This window comes from Ascidiella aspersa, chromosome 3 (assembly GCF_963924565.1).
Source record: "Ascidiella aspersa chromosome 3, kaAscAspe10.2, whole genome shotgun sequence".
Lineage (NCBI taxonomy): Eukaryota > Metazoa > Chordata > Ascidiacea > Phlebobranchia > Ascidiidae > Ascidiella > Ascidiella aspersa.
Window position 1 is genome coordinate 14,910,509 of NC_139449.1, and position 23,395 is coordinate 14,933,903.

Consider the following 23,395-nt stretch of genomic DNA (forward strand, 5'->3'; position numbering starts at 1 on the left):
AGATCGTTTTTCCCGGGTGTTATTATGCCACAATTAGCGCAACATCTGCGTCGAGCAGTGTGCCAAGTCACTTAAAATACAAGCTGCGGTTGAGGGGAAATAAGTTGTGTCAACTGCACACTAAACACGTGATCTAATATGCTTATGGAGAATAATTTTGCGTTAGCAATCATAACTTGAAAAATGGCGACTTTGAAATGCGCACGACAGTCATCGTTATACCACCTTTTAAGAATCTGCTTCATTTAAAAAAAATCCGTTTTAACCAATATCGAATATTAGAGCAGGCAGCGAACAGAGAGGAACATTAGCTGCGCCTAACTTCGACATTTTTGCGAGAAAAAAGAAAGACGTTTTGTCTTAGCGCTATTAATTGTCGAATTTACACTTGATAATATATTCAGCCAACCTCAACAAATAACGAAACAGAAAAAACATACTGCACTTTACGGTCGACCAAAACAAGACAAAAAACAGAGTTTTGCGTTAGATTTTGGTTACGCATTAGCTTAGGACGCGTGACCCAATTACATTAAAAACATTGCCGCTTCGGACAGTTTGCTAAACCCTGACCAAACCGAACAAAACACGATAATATCACTCACAAAAAAGGGGGGGGGGTCACAAACCCCAGCCCCACTGGATACGCCACTGTGTCACATAATCATTGATCAGTAACCCAAATCACCTAGGGGATCTAAGGTGTTGGTATGAACAACCCTAGCGGGTACGGGCGAAGCCCGAAAAATTTTACGTTTTGTGTATTCTAGAGTCCTACTCTAGACGCTAATAACGGCGATTATTAGGAGCTTACGGCTGTTTAAAGTCGTCTATTTGACGTTGGAAAAATTGCAACACCTCGTATTCAAGTCCGATTGTCTTATTCACGTCCGATTGTCAAGTGATTTCAATTGCGCGCAAAACGCTATGGAATTGCGGTGTCAGAACCAGAGATTATAACCATGAGGACAAACTGTGACGTAGCCCATTGTTCTACTTTCGACAGCGTTCCGCTCTAGTGCATAATAGTAAAACGGGCTTGACTTGTATGTTGGTGAGCTAAAATTTTGGAGCAACCGGCTTATATATATTAAGGTTTGACATTTCTGACAGGTTAAAAGTTATGTTTGAATTAGGTGTCAAACTTTTCGTGTAAACACACTTAAAAATGTCCGTAGGGCATACAATATCAGTTAACCATTATTACTATATAATATGGTTAACACACTCGTCGGCGCGCCAACGTCGTCCAGTTAATGACTGCGGAAGCGTACAACGCGTTTCTGTAGAGTAGACCAGTGGTTCCAAACCGGGGTGCCGGAGAGGAATTTACATTTTTTATTATTACTAGTAAGCCTTTTGGTACAACCTTTTGTGTTTGCTTTTATAGTACAATAAACAAAATATTACAATATTGCTTAAAGTTATTTTTATTGCCCCACTTTCGTTTATTTTAGCATTACAGTAAAAAACTTAAAGAAAATTAGAGTAGGGATCTTGTAATATATTCAATTATTCTTTATTTTTGGTGTTAATGAATATTAACATTACACATTTTGGTACTGGATAGGGTTCGGTGAACACAAACTTGGTGTGTAATATTGTTCATTGAAAAAGGAAAGCACTTTGTAATCTGTTGAAATTAAATGTAATGATAACCTTTATTCTTTTACTACCAGTTATCCAATCAAGTTTAAACTGAATAAAGATATATATATATTTAAGCTGTTTACAAGATGTCACCTATTTCTATACATGGGCTTTGATATTCATTCAACTACATCCTCCAGCAGTTAAGCTCCAAACTTTTGTTATCAGCTATTAGGGAGAAAAGAAATGAGAAGCACTCAAGGTAAAAAATACTTTTCGCAAACTTACATTGAAAAGGACAAAAAATATCTATTTCAAACAGGGCTGCGGAGTCGGTTAAAAATAACCCGAGTCCGACTCCGGTTAAATGTGGCATTTCATTGAGTCCCGAGTCTGGCCCTGACTAAACAGCCTGTTTAACAATGGATATTCAGCTATACACTTATAGGGGTGTCATATAATTCATTCATTCATAATACATGGTTGGAAAATATTCCACCACATGCTATATTCCACCTTTACAATTTTCAGTTGGCGATCATATTAGTTTACTGCCCATGTCAGACTTGGGAGTCGGGTAGTTTTACATGGTCTTACTTGAGTCCCGAGCCTGACTCCAGCAAAAATAAACCGACTCCTCGAGGCAGACTCCACAGTCCTGATTTCAAACCTGTACAATATGCTACCTAGTTCTGTGTGGAATTTTTTATTTACTCTAAATTAAGCCACTATACTTTTAGAGTCTATAATTTATTTCCTGAAATTTATTCAGAATAAGTAATAACTCAACAACTCTTTTGACGACAAAGTAAAAATTTATAAATATTTTATTCATATAAAACAAAACGTTTACTATGTAATACACACTTGGAAATATAAATATAATAAATCAGTGCAAAGAGAGATAATTTAATAAAATTATAAAAAACATTTGTCATATATTGGTCGATAAATTGTGTTCTTACAGACGCTGTTGACCAGGTACTACACAAAAGAGTACAATACTGAAATGGCCTCTGGAATCTGGTGTCAATCAAGAACTTTATTCATTCCTTAAATTGATTGATTCGTGCCATGTTTAACCAAATAAATTTTAAATAAACATTATTTTGTTTTGCTTGCCTGAGTTTGCATATTACCAAAGTAGGAAAATAATGACACTTTTAACAAGAATTGATTACTTAAGACAGGGTGGTCCAAAACCCAGGCCCGACATCATTGTTTGTGGCCCGCGATGCACTGTTGAATTATTGTAATGTGTACAGGGTTTATTTTAAAGAAATATAAGTGACCAACAATCAGTAAGCATACTGCAATGGTTTGGTTAGGGTTACATTTTTGCGATTACACTATTAAATAAACCAGTTCACTATAACTTGGCAAAAAAAGCCTAATTTTTTGTATGTGTCAGACAGGTTTGAAAGTCGCAGTGCGTCTTATATGGAACTTTCTAAAATGGCTGTTTTGCAATGCAAGTTATATTTGTGTTCACTTATAAATGCAGTCTTTTTCAAAATTAAGTGTTGTCAAATATGCAATTTTGCGTGTTTGGAGCGCACCATTCTGCCAGTCTGATTAGTATCGCTCGATTTTATTTGTGCACAATTTGGTGATAGCAGAAAGTTTGTGCAGTTTATATATCTTTCGACAGTTACTTTTTGACAATGCTTTGTGCCGTCATCTGTAAACCCCTTCATGCTCCGACCTAACGAAAATCGTTTATCCGCTCCTGGCCTGCATGTAGCCTGCTTTGTGGCCCGTAAAGAATATGTAAGAAATATTGTGCAACCTTGGACCACCCTGACTTAAGAAATCAAAATCAAAAGCCCAAAACAATTGCCAGTAGGAATTTGTGTAAAGCAGTGTCATACGTTATCCACAAGAGAATAAAGTTGCACATTAATTAATAGGCTTCTTGCAGCACAACAAATGGTAAAAGGGTGGAAAATTTGAAGGAATTTATTGTGTTTTACTCTTTAATCTGCTCATTCTGTGACCAGAACTTTTTAAGTGGAGGTTCCCGATCAGTTTTCCAACCTGTATAATAGAAAAATAGTGTAACATACTAAAATAAAAAAAGATTTTAAATAAATAAATACTTAAAATATGCCAGTAAGTCACAAACAAAACATTGGTAAAAGTACTCGGAAGTTTTGTATAACTAGACCAGGGCTTTCCAAACTGGGGTTGCTCATGGAGTTAAATTTTATACAAAGTGCTAAATTTATAAAATTGTTATTTTTTTTGTTTGGTATGTTAATGGCAAATTATGTAATGCACATTACTTCAATAAATACATGCCAAAGCGGACATCGAGAAATGTTATGTTTTAAAATGTTAAACCTAGTGAGTCAAAAATTTTAATACAATAAAAGCAGTCACAGACTGAAAAAGTTTGGGAACTAGATAGGCCTAAACTTTACCCATGGACAGATGGCAGTTTAAAGTTTTGTTTATAAGTAAAATAAATACTCTATAATGGTTTGCATTACACTATGATCTCATTGTCACAATAATCTTACCAGAGATTTGTTGTATCTCTGAGGAATAGACTGACTATTTTTTTATTTTCCCAGTGTACTGTTGATATGTCTTTAAGCAATGTCCAACATAATCCCAGAATGGCTGAATCACAGTTATAGACGAATATGTGTTCTTATTATAGTTTAACTAGTAAATACGAGCAAGTTCTATAAAAATAAACCAAGTGGAAAAGTTTAACATTATAATAACATACTCCAATACTGAGCAATCAAATATAATATAATTTGCAAAATTATTAACTGAATTCAGTGACATTTGGTAACTACTGATTTCAAATGTAACTACCTTTTTTAAATGTAACTACAAACGCTAATTGCTTGCTTCACTCGCACAAACAGCACACCACCAATAATATTTGCTAGTTAAATATTACACACAGCAAACTGAGGTGCAAAAACTTTTTGTTTGAACGATGTTTTCAAAGAATTTGGCATTAATTTTCAGTTTATGGTATCAATTTCAATGTGTCTTAATTTGTAACACTGGAACAAGTATATAGAAGACTATTTAGAGCAGCAGTACAGCATAAATTTATTTTGCGCACTGAACACTGGCATACTAAAGAAAAATTACTGTATGGAAAGTATTCTTTAGGATAAGGATATATTTGCGTAAAGAACATTTCCTAAATGAACAACGGCTGTTACCATTTACCAAGCAGATTAAATTTTTTTATTTAAATTAAATTGGTATACAACCAAATATTACTCCAACTTACTTTATTTAAGAAAAGCTGGAATTACCACCAAGGGGCAGACAAAATTTGCACTTCAAAAAATTGTTCGCAAGCTGCATAGCACTACTGCGCCCCACCGCTAAATTTGGGATCTTAAACAGTAGTATAGAAATAGATACATTTGTATTCCAATAGTAGTGTAAGGCAGTGGTTCGCAAACTTTTTTTGCGACGCCCTCAAAAAAGAATTTTGATTTGCGGCACACTTATCAAATTTGGAATTCTACAATTTTTACTAAAATTTATACACTAAAGCCAATTCATTTATGGGTTTGGTTTACCAAAAGTTTCTTTTTCTGTAATAGGCTCTGTAGTGTACAGTGTACAATGCAAAATAACTATATCATTTACATTAAACATTAAGAAGCTAACAATTAACACCGCCATACAGTTAAGTTTAATGAGTTCGGCACCTTGAGATTAACAACAACTAAGTGATATTAATTTAATTTATACGCCAACTCCTCACATAAATCTTAACGTAGAAAGTAACGCAAAAAACGGTCAACAAATACCGCATACGGCAACAGGTTACGGTGCGGGTTTGAGTTTGGGTTGGTAGAGCATTATTATTAATAATAAAATAATGATGTGCGTTGCGTTATGCGGCGTTTGTAGACCGTTTTTTGCGTTACTTTCTACGTACCAAATGGAAAGAGCCCCGAAATCAACGACATAGCTCAATCGCGTACATTTTAACAGTAACACGCCTTTCAAAAAAGTACAGTAGGGTCCTAAGAAAGTGTCACGCAACTTGTGATAACCTTGCCTGTCCTACCAAGTCAATTTTGTAAACAGAAAACGGTTTAAATTAGGATTAGGGGTCATTAAACAACAAATTACGCCAAAAGCGTACATTTTTATAACAGGCTTAAATGGGAAAGATGATGTTTTTCTTATTGTGAATCAGACCGTAACGGCTGTCGAAAGTAGAATGCATTGCTTAAAGGCAAAAGAAAAAAGGCAAAAGTGAGAGTTTGTCCTCATGGTTATAATCTCTTTGGTGAGAACTCAGAACAGCCTTTGTGACGTATCAATCACAAACTGTTGCACTTCGTTGTCAACAAAATTTACGAATCTTATCAACAAATTTGGTGATATTTGTAGTTTAATTTCGCCGATGGTATGAAGCGTGGCTTTGAAATCGCCCTTTTTGAACTCTGTATAATTAGTAAACTATTCGGCTGAAACTGTGCAAGAAAAGCACAAACATGGCTTATTACTTAAGTTAAGAAGGCCATTTATTATCAATTTAGCGGGAAGCTATAGGAATCGGTGGAGGAACATTAGGCGACACCGTGCGAAGAATAATGAAATCTATTGGCACAGCTGGACTTTGGTCAAATTTTAGCTACAGGGGAAGAAACGGGAAGGCAGCACTCTGTCAGTATACATTGTGCAAAGTTATTTTAAGTAGGTTTTTGTTAATACTTTTTACCTACAAAGTTAAAGCTTGTGTGGTAATTTTGGTGATTAAAAAGAACCTTGTTGTTTTAGGAGGCTGTCATGCTCAGAACAAGGCAAATACTGTAATGGCCATTGAAAAGGAAGTGCAATAATTTTTAAAGCATGCGCCCTACAAGCCTGGCGGATCCTGTTACAAGGTTAAAAATTTTAATTTTTGAAGTCTGACTATTAAAATTTAATTTTTTCAAATTTGATACTGTTAGTTGTAATACAGTTTTAAATATACTATTGCTTGATTTTGCAGAAAACTAAGTCTGCTTCGTCATCTAACAGTTCGTTTGAAACGGAAACATATCTCTCATCCTCTTCGGATTAGGGTATGTATAATCGCTGCGTATAATTTGCATTACCTTAAACTATAGTTTTGTTGAATGTTAAATACGTGACTTCAAACGGTGCTGCCTATACTGTATAGCAGTGGTTCCCAAACTGTGGTACGCGAGAGGCTTTCAGGTGGTACGCGACTAACTTCAGCATACGTATAAATTTGCGAAAACTTTCAACTTTTAAAACTTTAAGATTGGGTAATTTGTAATGTTGCGTTTTGGTTACCTTTAATTTGAGGTTTTACACGTTTATGACGTAACACTTATCTTCTTCAAGATAATAAAACCCTAATTGTTAGCTGGTTTAGTATGCATGAACTGATAGCAGCAGTATAGTATTGTCGCTCGTATGCGTTGACCAGCTGTTTAATTTATGGCTTTTATGTCTATCTGGAATGACGTTTGTTAAACTTTAATACAGCTACATGCTAATTTTCTTATCTATATGCTAAAATAGTTATAGTTTGAAATATTCTAGTCGGATGTTACTTAGGTGGTACATGGACACTGTACAAAAGCTCAAAATGGTACGCGAGAACAAAAGTTTGGGAAACACTGCTGTATAGGATGCCCAAAATAATGTGTTTTGTTTAGCTGTAATATGCTGTGAAATTAATGGTGCTGCTTTAGTTATGTTCAAATAACATTTGATTGTTAACTATATTTATGTTTTTTCATACAGACCTTCTTCGAAAGTGAAGCAGATTTCATTTTATGATTAATGTGCATTTGTTGATTGAAATAAAAAGAAGTTGGAACAAATCCAAAATTTTGTTTTGTAGTCGCCTTTTTTAACAGCGTCGCCAACTTAACTAGAGACAATTTTGAGGCTTCTTGATTCACCCAAGGAAAGTTTATGACGGACTGTAGTAGCAGACACCCGTTTGCTTTTCCAATAGGCAACATAAGAAATCAACGTTCAACGAACCTTCTTTTCAAATGTTACTTCTAAACGTTTATACAACCTATATTCGTTACGTTTGAAACTACGTATTAAAGTCGTAACTGGTTGTTCACAAAATCACGTCCGCACAACCTTATCTTTAAACGTTTAGGCAACATAGAAGTCCAACGTTCAACGAACCTACTTTTCAAATGTTACATCTGAACGTTTATACAACCTGTATTTCTAACGTTTTAATCTACGTTTTAAAGTCGTAGCTGGTTGTTCACAAAATCACGTCCGCACAACCTCATCTTTGAACGTTTTTGGTAGTTAGAAAAGTCTTAAAAAAAACGTTTAATAAACGTAATTTTGTTTGCTGGGACATAATCCCGACGCATTCCTTAAAAGAGAGCATTTCTATTTAACGAAAATTAAAACTTGGAAAGTTAGTATTGACGTCAGTAAACAACGTTTTTTATACGACACGTATGACATTTTGATTCGATTGTACTTCAGCTCAGTCGAAAAAACTGTGTATGACACGCAAATTCGACTAAAATCAGTTACCTTCAACGTAAGTAGGCTAATTGATGTTGTTTCTACCTCACGTTTAACGTTTTAATAGGGTTCCTTTGACGTTTGTATCAACGCTAAACAATATTAATGAAATGTTTTAATTTATGTATAAAATAGTCTAAAACAAGTTGACCTCGATGTCAGGTATATACCTTGTTGTATACGTCACGTTTAACGTTTTAATCCGGTTGCATTGTGGTTTGCCGTAACATTCGAAATGACTACGATCATTTAAGATGTTGCAAATTTGGTCGCGTTTTCGTTTTTCGTAATGTCAAGAAATAAAGTTATTGGAACTTTTGAAAATAGCATTTAAAATGGTTTCAAATAAGTTATCTTCAGCGACAGTTATCATTGCTTTTTGCATATACGCCACGTATGATGTTTTGAATTGGTTATATTGAAGATTGTAATAACGTTGAAAAATAACGCTATATTAACGTTAAAAATGACGTATAAAATAGTCTAATCCAAACACAAGTAAGCTTCGATGTCAGTATTTACCGTAGTTTTTACGTCACGTGAAGTTCTAATTAGATTGCATTGTTGTTAGTTACAAACCAAAAAATAACGTTGTTAAAACGCTTAAAATCACGTCCAAAATGCTGTCAAAGAAGTTAGCTTTGACATTAGAATTCCACGTCATTTATACTTCACGCGTGACGTTGTCAGTTAGTTGGATTTTAGTTTGTCGCAACGTCAAGAAATAACGTTATTAAAACGTTTAAAATTACATCCAAAACGGTCTTAAATAAGTTAGCTTTGATGTCAGAAATCACCGTTGATTGTACATCACGTATGATTTCCTAAATTGGGTCCATTGTGGTTTCTCACGACAAAGTATGAAATGAAATCAAGTTTACTTTGACGTGCGTAATTAACGTTGCATGTACGTCACCTATGACGTTCTAATCAGGTTACATTGTGGTGCGCCACAATTTTTTTAAAGAATACCATTGAAAAAACGTTTAAACGACGTCAAAAGTGGCTGAAAAGACGTCAGTTTTGACGTCAGTAAACAACGTTTTTTGTACGTGATTTATGACGTTTTAAAATAAGTTGCATTTGGTTTGTTTCAACGTTACGAAAGAACGTTAATCAAACGTTTGAAGTTACGTTAAAATTTGTCTATAACAAGTTAATTGCGACGTCAGAAATGAACGTGAATTCTACGTCACGTATGACGTTCTAAGCTGGTTGCGTTATAGTTTTACGGAACGTTAAATATACAGCGTTAATTAAACATGTAAAATACGTCTAAACCGGTCTAAAAATGTTCGATTTTACGTCAGTAATAAACGTTATTTGCATGTCACCTATGACGTTGTAAATTTGTTTCATTGTGGTTCGTCGCAACGTTAAAAAATAACGTTCAACAAACGTTCGAAGTGACGTCCAAAATGATGTAAAACATGTTAAGATCGACGTCTGTAATCAACGTTGTTTGTACGTTACAAATAACGTTGGAATTTGGTCGCATTGCGGTTTTTCTTAACGTTAATTTTGACGTTAGTGCTACGTTTTACATTACGTTTTGATAACACGGCCTCGACGTATTTTCTTAACGTTCGTTTGGACACATTCCCACAACGTTTACTTAGTTTAAAAAAAAAATCCGAACGTCGAAAAAACGTTGTGTGTTAGCTGGGAAGCCCATTTGGCTTATTTGAATTCATACGAATGCTTTTCGGGATCAAGAACGCAGCGCAGGCATTTCAGCGTCTTATGGATACGGTTTGCCAAGACCTGACATTTGTCTTCGTCTACATTGATGATACACTTGTGGCCAGCTCATCTGTCCAAGAGCACAGGCAGAATTTGCGACAACTGTTTCGCCGTTTAGTTCAACATGGGTTAGGTATTAACGCAAACAATGGCATATTCGGAGTCGCAGAAAGTGACTTCTTAAGGCATCATATCAACAAGAATGGAGCAGCACCACTTCCTCAAAAGGTATAAATCATCAGATAATGTCCTGTACCCGCTGGTGAGGTATGCAGATCCAGGTAAGCGTTTCGATCATGTGAACATTGATATTGTTGGTCCCCTGCCTTCATGTCAAGTTTACAGCTTTCTATTAACAATGGTGGATAGATTTAAACGTTCGCCGGAAGCTATCCTGATGCCAGACGCAACGACCATTACTTGTACACGTGTATTATTAGCAACTGGGTAAGCCGCTTTGGTGTTCCCGCGGACATTACATCAGATCGTGGCGCCCGCAGTTCACTTCACAACTATAGTCAAGTGTCATGGAGTGTTCACGTGGTTCTCCTGCGAGAGGTTGCCCGCGGCCCCTGAGCCGCGTGCTCTAGTCACGTGTTTTGTAATCATTGCTTGTGTTGTACGTTAATTGTATCGCAATGCAAATTACGCGATTACTCGCCTATAAATGCTCGTGCCCTTCTTGTGTTATCCCCTATTCGAATTAATCCAGTTACTTACTTGGACTCTGTTTACTATTCTTGCAAGGCAAACAAAGGTTAGAAACACAACAGAGTTTTGGCGACGAGGATATTGGATTCAAGGTCTTCTGAACGAGGTATCTACGCAGTTTGACTTTTCCAACTACTTTTGTTTGCGCAATGGAAGAAATACTGAAGCTCATGCAAGCACAGTTACAACAACAAGCACAACGCCAGGATGAACAATCCAAACGTCCCGAAGAACAGTCAAGACGCCACGAAGAACAGTCAAGACGCCACGAAGAACAAATGCATGTAATGATGGCTCTGGTGGAAAGGCTGGGTTACCGCAAGCAGCTACGTCATCCGCAGCAGTACCAAGTTTCAATCCATTTGATTCTACGTCTGAGTTATGGAATGATTATTGGTCGAGGTTCAGCACGTTTATCAAAGCACACGCGGTCCCAAGCGAACGAAAGGCTCAGGTTTTCTTAACAAACCAAACTCCTACAACTTACAAGCTGTTATCAAACTTGGCACTTCAGGGCAGCCCGTCCAAAAGTGTTAATGATCTATCTATTGGCGACATTGAGGGTTTTATGAAGAACCAGTTTGACCCAAAGCGATTCGTCATTCGGGAACGGTTCAAGTTTTGGAGTAATATGCAACGGAAGCCTGGTGAGACTGTTCAAGAATTGGCTGCACGCAGTCGTCTTGAGGCAGCCACTTGCGACTTTTCGGCAATCAGAGACCCGTTGGACGAGGCACTTCGCACGCGCTTGATTTGCTCGATCGGCAACGAGGCTGTTCTCAAGGCACTTTTCAAAATTAAGGCTGATGAGCTCAGTTTTGCGCGAGCCATCGAAGTTTCCATTCAAACGGAGGATGCTGCTAAAGTTGCGAAGGAAACTGTATATGGAAACCGAGGCTCTGTTCAAAAGGTACGCGAAGCAGCGAAGTCAAGTCCGTCTCCGTATACTAAAGTTTCAAAGGACGCCACAAGTTCGAGGGACAGTAAAGCCACGACGAACATGTGTTGCTATCGCTATGGCAAGTCTGGACATTTTGCTTCCACATGTCGTCACCGAAATTCAACTTGCAAGTTTTGCAGACGTATCGGTCATTTGGAAGTAGCTTGTCAAAAGAAACTGGCGTCAACAAAACCTTTAAGCGTGGTTCATACGGTGAAGCCTATTTCAAGCATTGAGAGGTCAACTCCGAAGCTGGACGTCAATATTTACCTTTTAGACAAGATTTGTTGCTTGGAGCTTGATACTGCTACTACTGGAAACTTCTTATCTGTTGATACATGAAAGCGAATTGGCAGTCCAACGCTGGAGACGCCTACTTATCGTTTCAATTCGGCGACAGAACATTCAGTGCCACTAATCGGTATTTTTCAGGCAGAAGCAGCATATGACGAAACCAAGTGTACGCTAGAGTTCCACGTATCTAAGATACCGAACCTTAATTTACTTGGGGAGAAATGCTATTTAGTCGCTAAAAATATCAGTGGACAAATTGATATTTACCGATGTTGTTCCCGTACGTGCTTTATCTGTCGATACTCAACCTGATATTCAGTTACAAACAGATTGCCGGAAACTTTGCAGTGAATTTCCGGACCTGTTTAAAGAAGAGTTAGGTTGTCTAAAAAGACTTTGAATTAGAGCTGCAATTCACATCCGCGACGAAGCCTGTGTTTTGTAAAGCTCGTTCAGTTCCGTTTGCTCTTCAGCAAGACGTGGGACAAGCATATGATGTTTGCATCACTAAAGGAATCTGGACTCCAGCGAAGTTCAACGACTGGGGTACGCCTGTGGTACCCATACGCAAAACTCCGCTTCCAGGGAAATCCAAAGGTCGATTGCGCGTGTGTGGTGACTATTCGGTGACGGTAAACCCGCAACTGGCCACGCACCGCCACCCTTTGCCGCTTCCAGAAGATTTGTTACGCAAGTTGCAAGGTGGATATGGCTTCACGAAAATCGACTTGGCTGATGCGTACAATCAGATACGTCTCGGACCAGAAAGCCGAAAAAGGTTGGCTCTTAGCACACATCGTGGAGTTCTTCTGCAAAATGTTTTACCTTTCGGTATACACTCCGCTCCAGGCTATTTTCAGGAAATAATGGATGACCTTACAAAAGACCTTCCAGGAGTTGCTGTCTACTTGGATGATCTTTTAGTCAGTGGTTCGTGTGCAGAGGAACATCTTCGAAATCCTCGTCAAGTTTTCCAACGGTTGCATGACAAGGACTTCGCTGCCGATTGGAGAAATGTGTGTTCGCGCAACCCAAAGTGGAATACTTGGGGCATACACTGTTTAAAAGTGGAATTGCAAAGAGGTTTCCCGCGGCCCCTGAGCCGCGTGCTCTAGTCACGTGTTTTGTAATCATTGCTTGTGTTGTACGTTAATTGTATCGCAATGTAAATTACGCGACTATAAACGCTCGTGCCCTTCTTGTGTTATCCCCCATTCGAATTAAACCAGTTACTTACTTGGACTCTGTTTACTATTCTTGCAAGGCAAACAAAGGTTAGAAACACAACATATAATTAACACGCTCGGTGTGAAAATTCATCGCACCACTTCTTATCTTCCCTAGTCAAATGGACTCGTCGAGAGATTATAACGCCATCTAAAGTCTGCGTTAATGGCTCGCCTAAACGGACTCAACTGGGTTGATCAACTTCCATGGGTGCTACTGGGCATGCGGACCGCTCCAAAGGAGGACCTACACACGTCGTCGGCAGAACTGGTATATGGTACTCCCGCAGTTCTTGGAGATTTACCAGGTGTACCATCTGCACCAAGCTCCGCGCCTTGCAGCTATTCAGAGGCAGTACGTCACTTGAATCCAATACCCGTGGCCTGACGTACGGTGCGCTATAATTGAACTTGCTTTACCAAAGCATTGATAAACGTGACCAGTTGCTAGAAAGGGGTCAAATGGTTAACTAAAGCATAAGAGAATACGATTGCGAACCGATGGCGAACAAGCGTACCCAGGCGGCGACATGCCTACAGTAAAAAATGAGGTTATGTATGGTACTACTGCGCGGTTTGAGCGACAGAACACTCGCCTCTGCAATTAGTAAGGTCGCGTCAAAAAGCGCGACTTTACTAAAGCCGTAAAGATGGCTACGCCCAGCATTGCGTGCAAGCCCTCACATAATGTAGGCCAAATTAGCAATAATGCTACGACGGAGAGTGTTGCTGCAGACCCCGTCTTATCAGCTTTCCGAAAGGAATTCCAACGCCAAATAGGGGATTTTATGGAAACGATCGACCATTTATGACCAGAGGTAGCCGACCTTCGCTCCGGCCAATACCAGCCACTGGACCAGGACGCTAGCAGGTTTGACCTCGGTGATTTACCTAAACAGTCTATCGTACAAATCGCATCTGGTCAAAGACCTCATTCCTTCGTTAATATTATGATAGAAAACCTGTCAGTGCGCGTCCTTGTTGATACGGGCTTAGCAGTTATCATCATACGAGAAAGGGTATGGAACTGTTTGAAGGCTAAAGTTAAACGTAACCTGTCGAAGTGTCCCGAAATCCTGTCATTTTCCCATGCCACAAAAGGCCACAAACTAAATATGGATGGTTCACTTCCAGCACAACTTCCAGTAGCTGCTAAAGAGATACGTATGAATGTTTTTGTTTGTGATTCTATTTCATTCGAGTGCATTCATGAGATAGATTTCCTAGAAACGCAGGAGTGCGCCGTTTGTTACTGCAACAAAGTCCTGAAGATCGACAACAGCATCGCACCTCTATTCGATATGCCATTCGTTAACACACCCATGTTATTGTGATCACCAGGGATGCGTGGACTTTTCTTGTTCAGAGAGCGTTAGCTCCGTATGCCCAACTGAAGAAAACCGCAAGGATTTTACAGACGAAATTGAAATTGGTGGCGGTCTTACAACAAGCGAGCTCGCACGGATACAGACCATGTGTAACAGGGTCACAGATCGTTCGCAACCCACTCTGCAGAAATAGGACAAACTGATCTCGTCGATTAACACCAGAGATGCTCGCCCAGTGCGACAACCCTTTCGTCGGATGGCACCACCTGAGAAGAAGAAAGTGCAAGAAATCGTCCAAGAGATAAAGACCCAAGGTCTTATACGTCCATCGTCATTCCCATGGTCGAGCCCGATCGTACTCGAGAGGAAAAGTCAGATGAAACTCGTTTTTGCATTGATTTTCGGGGCCTAATTGAGGTGACAAAGAAAAACAGCAACAGTAGACCGAAGCCTCGATATTTTATCTAACTCCACCTATTTTAGTAGCCTACATTATTTAAATTCTGGGTTTTGGCAAATTCCCATGGATAAGACTTCACGCGAAAAGGACCGCTTTCGCGAGCCACATGGGTATGTTCGAGTTCAATGTGATGCCAATGGGTCTTTGCAATTCCGCTGCTGGTTTCCAGCGACTAATGCGTATTGTTTTGAATGAAATAGAACGGCAAGAAGTACTCGCTTATTTTTGATGATATCATTGTGTATGGAGGGCGTGCTACAACGATCGACTCGGGCCTGACACTCAAGCCTAAGAAGTGCGCTCTTTTCAAGAAAGAGGTAAAGTTTTTAGGCCACATATAAATGAAAAACAGCTCCTCTGGTAAATTTATTTTTAGGCCACATTGTTTCTACCGAATGGTGTTTTGTGTGACCCCGAAAAAAATTCTGCAGTAAAATCATGGCCGGCCCCGAAGAATACAAAGCAAGTACGACAGTTCGTTGGGTTAACGTCTTATTACCACAAGTTCATACGTGATTATGCCAACATAGCTGCGCCGCTTCATCGTCAAAAAGAAAAGTTGAGGCCATTTGCATGGTCGGATGAGTGTCAGACAAGCTTTGCCTAACCGAAATCATTTTTGATAAGATCACCAGTCCTTCGCTACCCTGATTTACAGAAGCCTTTCGTATTAGACACGGATGCGTCTTATTTTGCCATTGGATGCGTGTTAGCGCAGTGGCAAGAGGCAAAAGAACACGCTATAGCCTATGGCAGCAGAACTAAAACAGGACGAAATTATTCCACCACGCGCAAAAAATTGTTAGCGGTCGTTTATGTCACCAAGTTATTTCGCTGCTATCTCCTAGGCCAAGGTTTTACTTTGCGGACTGACCACGCTTCTCTTAATTGGCTATATCAGTCCAAGGACCTCTATGACCAGTGCAGAAAAATCTTGTATATGAGGAATTGCGTAGCGATCAATGCCGCCCCTGGTTCTGTGACTGCATTAAGTCGACGATAATCGCCACAAGGTCAAGGGTGATTAATAACCAACAGCTTGCGGAACGCCGAATAAAATCCATTTCCAACATTTTGCTGAATTCAGGTTTTGCAAGTTGCAACTTTTCTGTTGGCAGTCTTCGTGCTCTTGCGTGAATCAAAGGTCCTGCGGTAAGAATATAAAGTCCACACCATGTTTCGTCAAGGTTTGCAAAAAGCTTGTACAGGAAATCTGAGGAAACTCCATGATTATGTCATTGTAGCGACTTTTCAACTTTGCTACTGTGTACAATCCTTGAGGCGCTTGTGACGCTGTGTGCAAGGCGATGTTAGTGAACGACATAGCATTTACAAGGCGTCGGCGCCGCAGTTCCACCAATAATGAGTGAGCTCTGAGAAAATCAACGCCAAAGAGTGGGCGGGAGCCATTCGTTAAAATAAATTTCCAAAAAGTTTGCCTGAAACCAGCTTGAGGGAAACCATACGCGTGCCGTATGTGTGTATAGTGCTTCAAATTGCTGCTACCAAATCAGGTCCTTGTTGTTGTGCTCGCCGTTCCTTTGTCGTTACTGGCGGAACGCTTAATTCAGCACCTGCGTCAACCAGAAATTTGCAGCCAGATGGTTTGTCAAAAACTCTCAAAGAATGGACTCTGTAAAGAAAGGCTAATGCACTAAGCACTCATAGTTACGTTTTAGGAATAGAATAAGGCTACCCCAAGATTCGACCAGAGTTTCTGTGCTGCCACCTAGTGACAAGTATTTTATAATATAGGGTACGCTAAGAGTTTCGCTAGGCGTTGCACCATGCATATAGGGGTTTATTGTTGGTCTCGCTGTACAGAAGAGGATTGGCTCTTTCTGACGGTGTGTTCATCATTATGGTAGACCCAGCACAAGGGCAACTACACCATTCTAAATCCGGGCAAAACTCCGAAATATTGTGGTAGGATCCTAGACTTGGGCACGTCAATGCAATTTGGTATGCTAGGCGGCCGTAGATATTCCAGCAAAATTACCCTCAAAGAATAGACTCTGTAAAGAAAGGCTAATGCACTGAGCACTCATAGTTACGGTTTAGGAATAGAATAAGGCTACTCAAAGACTCGACCAGAGTTTCTGCGCTGCCACTAGTGACAAGTATTTTATAATATAGGGTACGCTAAGAGTTCCTCTAGGCGTCGCACCATGCATATAGGAGTTTATTATTGCTTTCGCTGTACAGAAGAGGGTTGGATCTTTCTGGCGGTGTGTTCATCATTAGGGTAGACATCGTTTTGGCCAAAATCGCATTTTAGCGCGTCAAAATTTCACTTGAGCGAAATTGACCATTTCCTACGGTGTAAGTGCTCAGATGTTGCACGTGAGTCTATAGCCGAAACCGCATCAAAATTCATTAAGAAGTGACAAAGTTATCGTTTCGGCCAAAATCGCATTTTAGCGAAAAAAATCGATTTTCGGTTTAGCGTCAAATCTTTATTTGAGCGAAATTGACAATTTCCAACGGTAGAAGTGCTCAGATGTTGCACGTGAGTCTATAGCCGAAACGGCATCAAAATTCATTAAGAAATGACAAAGTTATCGTTTTGGCCAAAATCGCATTTTAGCGAACAAACTCGATTTTTGGAGGGTCAAATCTTTATTTGAGCGAAATTGACAATTTCCTACGGTGGAAGTGCTCAGATGTTGCACGTGAGTCTATAGCCGAAACGGCATCAAAATTCATTAAGAAATGACAAAGTTATCGTTTTGGCCAAAATCGCATTTTAGCGAAAAAACTCGATTTTCAGTTCAGCGTCAAATCTTTATTTGAGCGAAATTGACGATTTCCTAGGGTGGAAGTGCTTAGAAGTTGCACGTGAGTCTATAGCCGAAACGGCATTAAAATTCGTTAAGAAATGACAAAGTTACCGTTTTGGCCAAAATCGCATTTTAGCGAAAAAACTCGATTTTCGGTTAAGCGTCAAATCTTTATTTGAGCGAAATCGACGATTTACTACGGTAGAAGTGCTCAGATGTTGCACGTGAGTCTATAGCCGACACGGCATCCAAATTCGTTAAGAAATGACAAAGCTACCGTTTTGGCCTAAATCGCATTTTAGCGAAAAAACTCGATTTTCGGTTAAGCGTCAAATCTTTATTTGAGCGAAATCGACGATTTCCTACGGTGGAAGTGCTCAGATGTTGCACGTGAGTCTATAGACGAAGCGGCATCAAAATTCGTTAAGAAATGACAAAGTTACCGTTTTGGCCAAACTCGCATTTTAGAGAAAAAACTCGATTTTCGGTTAAGCACAAATCTTTATTTGAGCGAAATCGACGATTTCCTACGGTAGAAGTGCTCAGATGTTGCACGTGAGTCTATAGCCGAAACGGCATCAAAATTCGTTAAAAAATGACAAAGTTATCGTTTTGGCCAAAATCGCATTTTAGCGAAAAAACTCGATTTTCGGTTAAGCGTCAAATCTTTATTTGAGCGAAATTGACGATTTCCTAGATGGAAGTGCTCAGATGTTGCACGTGAGTCTTTAGCCGAAACGGCATTAAAATTCGTTAAGAAATGACAAAGTTACCGTTTTGGCCAAAATCGCATTTATCGAAAAAACTCGATTTTCGGAGCGTCAAATCTTTATTTGAGCGAAATCGACGATTTTCTATGGTACAAGTACTCAGATGTTGCACGTGAGTCTATAGCCGAAACGGCACTAAAATTCGTTAAGAAATGACAAAGTTACCGTTTTGGCCAAAATCGCATTTTAGTGAAAAAACTCGATTTTCGGAGCGTCAAATCTTTATTTGAGCGAAATCGACGATTTTCTACGGTACAAGTGCTCAGATGTTGCACGTGAGTCTATAGCCGAAACGGCATCAAAATTCGTTAAGAAATGACAAAGTTACCGTTTTGGCCAAAATCGCATTTTAGCGAAAAAACTCGATTTTCGGTTAAGCACAAATCTTTATTTGAGCGAAATCGACGATTTCCAAGGGTGGAAGTGCTCAAATGTTGCACGTGAGTCTATAGCCGAAACAGCATTAAAATTCGTTAAGAAATGACAAAGTTATCGTTTTGGCCAAAATCGCATTTTAGCGAAAAAACTCGATTTTCGGTTAAGCGTCTTCCAAGGGTGGAAGTGCTCAGATGTTGCACGTGAGTCTATAGCCGAAACGGCATCAAAATTTGTTAAGAAATGACAAAGTTACCGTTTTGGCCAAAATCGCATTTTAGCGAAAAAACTCGATTTTCGGTAAAGCGTCTTCCAAGGGTGGAAGTGCTCAGATGTTGCACGTGAGTCTATAGCCGAAACGGCATCAAAATTTGTTAAGAAATGACAAAGTTACCGTTTTGGCCAAAATCGCATTTTAGCGAAAAAACTCGATTTTCGGTTAAGCGCAAATCTTTATTTGAGCAAAATCGACGATTTCCTACGGTAGAAGTGCTCAGAAGTTGCACGTGAGTCTATAGCCGAAACGGCATCAAAATTCGTTAAGAAATGACAAAGTTACCGTTTTGGCCAAAATCGCATTTTAGCGAAAAAACTCGATTTTCGGTAAAGCGTCAAATCTTTATTTGAGCGAAATCGACGATTTCCTACGGTAGAAGTGCTCAGATGTTGCACATGAGTCTATAGCCGAAACGGCATCAAAATTCATTAACAAATGACAAAGTTATCGTTCTGGCCAAAATCGAATTTTAGCGAAAAAACTCGATTTTCGGTTGAGCGTCAAATCTTTATTTGAGCGAAATCGACGATTTCCTACGGTAGAAGTGCTCAGATTTTGCACTTGAGTCTATAGCCGAAACGGCATCAAAATTCGTTAAGAAATGACAAAGTTATCGTTTTGGCCAAAATCGCATTTTAGCGAAAAAACTCGATTTTCGGTTAAGCGTCAAATCTTTATTTGAGCGAAATTGACGATTTCCTAGATGGAAGTGCTCAGATGTTGCACGTGAGTCTATAGCCGAAACGGCATTAAATTCGTTAAGAAATGACAAAGTTACCGTTTTGGCCAAAATCGCATTTATCGAAAAAACTCGATTTTCGGAGCGTCAAATCTTTATTTGAGCGAAATCGACGATTTTCTACGGTACAAGTACTCAGATGTTGCACGTGAGTCTATAGCCGAAACGTCATTAAAATTCGTTAAGAAATGACAAAGTTACCGGTTTGGCCAAAATCGCATTTTAGTGAAAAAACTCGATTTTCGGAGCGTCAAATCTTTATTTGAGCGAAATCGACGATTTTCTACGGTACAAGTGCTCAGATGTTGCACGTGAGTCTATAGCCGAAACGGCATCAAAATTCGTTAAGAAATGACAAAGTTACCGTTTTGGCCAAAATCGCATTTTAGCGAAAAAACTCGATTTTCGGTTAAGCACAAATCTTTATTTGAGCGAAATCGACGATTTCCAAGGGTGGAAGTGCTCAACTGTTGCACGTGAGTCTATAGCCGAAACGGCATTAAAATTCGTTAAGAAATGACAAAGTTATCGTTTTGGCCAAAATCGCATTTTAGCGAAAAAAATCGATTTTCGGTTAAGCGTCTTCCAAGGGTGGAAGTGCTCAGATGTTGCACGTGAGTCTATAGCCGAAACGGCATCAAAATTTGTTAAGAAATGACAAAGTTACCGTTTTGGCCAAAATCGCATTTTAGCGAAAAAACTCGATTTTCGGTTAAGCGCAAATCTTTATTTGAGCGAAATCGACGATTTCCTACGGTAGAAGTGCTCAGAAGTTGCACGTGAGTCTATAGCCGAAACGGCATCAAAATTCGTTAAGAAATGACAAAGTTACCGTTTTGGCCAAAATCGCATTTTAGCGAAAAAACTCGATTTTCGGTAAAGCGTCAAATCTTTATTTGAGCGAAATCGACGATTTCCTACGGTAGAAGTGCTCAGATGTTGCACATGAGTCTATAGCCGAAACGGCATCAAAATTCATTAACAAATGACAAAGTTATCGTTCTGGCCAAAATCGAATTTTAGCGAAAAAACTCGATTTTCGGTTGAGCGTCAAATCTTTATTTGAGCAAAATCGACGATTTCCTACGGTAGAAGTGCTCAGATGTTGCACTTGAGTCTATAGCCGAAACGGCATCAAAATTCGTTGAGAAATGACAAAGTTACCGTTTAGGCCAAAATCGCATTTTAGCGAAAAAACTCGATTTTCGGTTAAGCGCAAATCTTTATTTGAGCGAAATCGACGATTTCCTACGGTGGAAGTGCTTAGAAGTTGCACGTGAGTCTATAGCCGAAACGGCATCAAAATTCGTTAAGAAATGACAAAGTTACCGTTTTGGCCAAAATCGCATTTTAGCGAAAAAACTCGATTTTCGGTTAAGCGTCAAATCTTTATTTGAGCGAAATCGACGATTTCCTACGGTAGAAGTGCTCAGATGTTGCACGTGAGTCTATAGCCGAAACGTCATCAAAATTCGTTAAGAAATGACAAAGTTACCGTTTTGGCCAAAATCGCATTTTAGCGAAAAAACTCGATTTTTTCGGTGCGTCAAATCTTTATTTGAGCGAAATCGACGATTTCCTACGGTAGAAGTGCTCAGATGTTGCACATGAGTCTATAGCCGAAACGGCATCAAAATTCGTTAAGAAATGACAAAGTTACCGTTTTGGCCAAAATCGCATTTTAGCGAAAAAACTCGATTTTCGGTAAAGCGTCAAATCTTTATTTGAGCGAAATGGACGATTTCCTACGGTAGAAGTGCTCAGATGTTGCACATAAGTCTATAGCCGAAACGGCATCAAAATTCGTTAAGAAATGACAAAGTTATCGTTCTGGCCAAAATCGAATTTTAGCGAAAAAACTCGATTTTCGGTTAAGCGTCAAATCTTTATTTGAGCGAAATTGACGATTTCCTAGATGGAAGTGCTCAGATGTTGCACGTGAGTCTATAGCCGAAACGGCATTAAATTCGTTAAGAAATGACAAAGTTACCGTTTTGGCCAAAATCGCATTTATCGAAAAAACTCGATTTTCGGAGCGTCAAATCTTTATTTGAGCGAAATCGACGATTTTCTACGGTACAAGTACTCAGATGTTGCACGTGAGTCTATAGCCGAAACGTCATTAAAATTCGTTAAGAAATGACAAAGTTACCGGTTTTGGCCAAAATCGCATTTTAGTGAAAAAACTCGATTTTCGGAGCGTCAAATCTTTATTTGAGCGAAATCGACGATTTTCTACGGTACAAGTGCTCAGATGTTGCACGTGAGTCTATAGCCGAAACGGCATCAAAATTCGTTAAGAAATGACAAAGTTACCGTTTTGGCCAAAATCGCATTTTAGCGAAAAAACTCGATTTTCGGTTAAGCACAAATCTTTATTTGAGCGAAATCGACGATTTCCAAGGGTGGAAGTGCTCAACTGTTGCACGTGAGTCTATAGCCGAAACGGCATTAAAATTCGTTAAGAAATGACAAAGTTATCGTTTTGGCCAAAATCGCATTTTAGCGAAAAAAATCGATTTTCGGTTAAGCGTCTTCCAAGGGTGGAAGTGCTCAGATGTTGCACGTGAGTCTATAGCCGAAACGGCATCAAAATTTGTTAAGAAATGACAAAGTTACCGTTTTGGCCAAAATCGCATTTTAGCGAAAAAACTCGATTTTCGGTTAAGCGCAAATCTTTATTTGAGCGAAATCGACGATTTCCTACGGTAGAAGTGCTCAGAAGTTGCACGTGAGTCTATAGCCGAAACGGCATCAAAATTCGTTAAGAAATGACAAAGTTACCGTTTTGGCCAAAATCGCATTTTAGCGAAAAAACTCGATTTTCGGTAAAGCGTCAAATCTTTATTTGAGCGAAATCGACGATTTCCTACGGTAGAAGTGCTCAGATGTTGCACATGAGTCTATAGCCGAAACGGCATCAAAATTCATTAACAAATGACAAAGTTATCGTTCTGGCCAAAATCGAATTTTAGCGAAAAAACTCGATTTTCGGTTGAGCGTCAAATCTTTATTTGAGCAAAATCGACGATTTCCTACGGTAGAAGTGCTCAGATGTTGCACTTGAGTCTATAGCCGAAACGGCATCAAAATTCGTTGAGAAATGACAAAGTTACCGTTTAGGCCAAAATCGCATTTTAGCGAAAAAACTCGATTTTCGGTTAAGCGCAAATCTTTATTTGAGCGAAATCGACGATTTCCTACGGTGGAAGTGCTTAGAAGTTGCACGTGAGTCTATAGCCGAAACGGCATCAAAATTCGTTAAGAAATGACAAAGTTACCGTTTTGGCCAAAATCGCATTTTAGCGAAAAAACTCGATTTTCGGTTAAGCGTCAAATCTTTATTTGAGCGAAATCGACGATTTCCTACGGTAGAAGTGCTCAGATGTTGCACGTGAGTCTATAGCCGAAACGTCATCAAAATTCGTTAAGAAATGACAAAGTTACCGTTTTGGCCAAAATCGCATTTTAGCGAAAAAACTCGATTTTTTCGGTGCGTCAAATCTTTATTTGAGCGAAATCGACGATTTCCTACGGTAGAAGTGCTCAGATGTTGCACATGAGTCTATAGCCGAAACGGCATCAAAATTCGTTAAGAAATGACAAAGTTACCGTTTTGGCCAAAATCGCATTTTAGCGAAAAAAC

The 23,395-nt window shown here is 39.2% G+C and overlaps 1 long non-coding RNA gene across 1 annotated transcript; it reads left to right on the forward strand.

Annotated features, from left to right (window-relative positions):
- Nucleotides 1-1,686: 1,686 nt before the first annotated feature.
- LOC146160349 (uncharacterized) lies at nucleotides 1,687-2,707 on the forward strand. The gene is made up of 2 exons (XR_014494695.1): nucleotides 1,687-1,852; nucleotides 2,558-2,707. It is a non-coding gene; the product is annotated as an uncharacterized LOC146160349 (long non-coding RNA).
- Nucleotides 2,708-23,395: the final 20,688 nt, after the last annotated feature.